This window comes from Phalaenopsis equestris, unplaced genomic scaffold, assembly GCF_001263595.1.
Source record: "Phalaenopsis equestris unplaced genomic scaffold, ASM126359v1 Scaffold001236, whole genome shotgun sequence".
Lineage (NCBI taxonomy): Eukaryota > Viridiplantae > Streptophyta > Magnoliopsida > Asparagales > Orchidaceae > Phalaenopsis > Phalaenopsis equestris.
The window spans coordinates 156507-159852 of record NW_018165675.1 but is presented as its reverse complement, the minus strand read 5'-3'; positions in this window follow the sequence as shown (position 1 = coordinate 159852).

Here is a 3346-nt window from a genome sequence, read left to right as displayed (position 1 = left end):
ATTGTTTGAACCCTTGAACTACCAACCTAGATTTGTATCTCGCAATAGTCTCATTTGAGTGTCTTTTGATTTTTTAGGTCCACTTCCATCATATTACCATGCAATTTAAAGGTAGAGACTAATTCCTTAGTCCCTTGCCGTTGGAGAGCAAAGATTTATTGAGACATAGCTTCTCTCTAATGAAGAAACTTTATTGCTTGACTGAAACTTGTTGGTTCTTGCATGTCATTGATTTGATGATGTAGGTCCAAACATTTTTTAGGTTTCCAACTTCCTATTTTCAATCTAGTTTGCATTGGATGTATGGAGTTAGTATAATGAAGTATACCTGCTGTTGTAGGTACTTTCTCAGCTGAAACTTGTTGTTGTAAGACATCATTTTGTTGAGAGGATAGAGGTGTTGCTATATTATCTTTTTCGGTCAACCCTTGTTGTGGTGAAGACTGTTGTTGTTGTTGTTGTATTAAGAGAGTGTTTATCTGAAGTTGTTCATTTGCATAAATTCCATTCAAAACTAGAGTATTTTTTATGTTACGGATTTGATAAGTAATAGCATAAGAGCTGGTGTGAATGAGTTGGGTGTGAAATTGCATGTATTATTAGTTAAAGAATGATAAGGAAAGCTTTCTTCATCAAAAGATGCATGCCTTTCTATAATAGTTCTATTTTTCATTGGGTTATAGCATCTATACCCTTTGTTATAAGTTGAGAAACCAAGAAATATACAAGGTGGAGCTTTGGAGATGAATTTGTTAGTAAGAGTTGGGTGTTGCCATGGGAAACAAGATGATCCAAAAATTTTCAAATGAGTCTAACTTCGAACTTTGTTATGCAATAGTTGAAAGGGTGAGATGTGCTTTATGTTTCTTGAGGCGATTCAATTTATTAGATATGTAGCTGTTTATGTTAGGTATGACTCATATACCGTAAATGGGACAGATGCTAGAGAGGAGCGGAGCCCACAAGCAGAGTGGAGCGGAAGGATCTGTCCAATCAGGGGAGTTTCATTATGTGGGTTAGAGGTGTGGGGGCAACACCCTGCGGTTTGGTACAGGGGTAATTTAAGTAATTACATATTGTACTATAAGGTTATATATATGTCTTGTCTATAACCATAAGTGAGCTGAATCTTTTATTCTGTATTATTTTTTGGATATTGAAAAGGAAGTCGCCGCTTTGCTCCCGAGGATGTAGGCATCTTTGTCGAACCTCGTAAATCTCTGTGTGTTCTTCTGGATTTGTGTCGATTCCTAGTTTTTCTTCGCCCTAATTTCTCAACAGTTTACACTGCATCGATCTTGAATTTGAGTGGTAATTGAGCTTTGATTAAGAGAGCTTTTGTCGCTTCTGTGATGTGATGATGCTTACGTCCTACCACTCCATTTTGCTTTGGAGTATAAGGACAGCTCAGTTGTTTTTGTATCTCATTTGAATATAGGTACATTTGGAACACATGAGATGTAAATATTTCTCCTCCATCCATTCTAATAGCTTTAGTCGAGACAATGAATTGATTATTTGTAAGTTTATGTAGTTGAATAAACTTTGAAAGAGCTTTAGTTTTGTTTTCCAATGGTAGTAACCTAGACTATCTAATGAAGTATCAACAAATAAAATATAGTATTTATACTCATAAATGGACATAACAGGAGCAAGTCCCTATACATCACTATGCAATAATTGAAATGGTTTATTGTTGTGATTTATTGAGCTTGGTAGCGACTACATATAGTCTTGAGGCCTTGTATCAAGGTGTCGCTTGAGAGGGAGGTCATAGAAGGAAGATGAGGGCTCATCTCTATGTAAAAGCTATGTATTCTCCATTTCTTTTGCCTTAGTGAACTATTTGATTGATTCCCTCCCGTGGACGTAGATCCAGTTGGATCGAACCACGTAAACGATCTGTGTTTGCTTGTGTTCTTTTTCGTCGCTGGCCGCGAACACCTTTATGCGGACACCTCTAGCAAAGAAGTATGGATCTTCCCACAGACGGCGTCAATTGTTGTGAGATATGTACTTCCTTGCATAGAAATGAGACGAAAAAGAACACAAGCAGAGAGAATAGCTAGAGAGCTAGAGAGGAGGAGAGCATCTTGAGGCCTTGTATCAAGGTGTCGCTTGAGAGGGAAGTCATAGAAGGAAGATGAGGGCTCATCTCTATGTATAAGCTATGTATTCTCCATTTCTTTTGCCTTAGTGAACTATTTGATTGATTCCCTTCCGTGGACTTAGATCCAGTTGGATCGAACCACGTAAACGATCTGTGTTTGCTTGTGTTCTTTTTCGTCTCATTTCTATGCCAGGAAGTACATATCTCACAACATATAGCAATAGAAACACATATCTTTAAGGACTTATTTTGATTTGATATGACCTTGTGTACTTCAGCATGAGGATGTCTGAGCCTTTGATGCCAATCAATTTATGGTGTAACTTGAGTATAGAAGGCTTGCTTGAATATTAATCAAATATATGCCTTGCTTGATGCTACCTCTCATAAGCCCCACGTTCGTTTTGAAGTCCTCTATTTGATACCCAGTTGGATCGAATTGAATAAAACAATTGTTGTCCCAGACAAAATTATGTACAAACATCAAGTTATGAGAAATATTAGGAATATGTAAAAGTCTCTTAAGAAGAAACTTATAATCGGTAGTAGGAAAAATTCCTTGTCCATTGTGAGGGATGGGAAGAATCTCATCATTTCGAACTACTACATATTCATTAACACTATACAACTATGGTTACTAAAGATTATTGTAGTTTGGCGTCATGTGTGACGAAGCTCTCGTATCAAGTATCCAGTCATTAGAAGAATGGACTTCATATATGTTGTAAGTGCAGTTTATGGTAGAGCTGAGATTTGGGAACATAAGTTAAATGATTCAAAGTTCCTTCAAGAAATGATTCAAATCCATTAGCTTTGAATAATTTGTAGATCTGAGAGCTTCAAACAGGGAAATTATCAGTAGTCAGTTGAGTGGTGACCGGGCTTTGGATGTTTCCCATAAGAAATTATTTATGGTAATAGACATAGCAATACTAATACACAAAATATTAGTTCCGTCCAGAGCAGATATGTTTCATGATTGACCCCACGGTTTCGTGGTCGGGGACTCATCTCGTTCCCGACGTGGGTTCGAATTATATTGACCCAGTGAGTTTGTAGCTCGCTCACCAAAAATAAAAAAATAAAAATGAAGAGTGGATACATTTCTAATTTTGGTATTTGAAAGTAGGGGTGTAAACGAGACGAATACGAGCGAGCCATGCTCAGCTCATGTTCGGTTCGTTTATATTTCGAGCTCAAAAAGTGTGTTCGTGTTCGGCTCGTTTGCTTAACGAG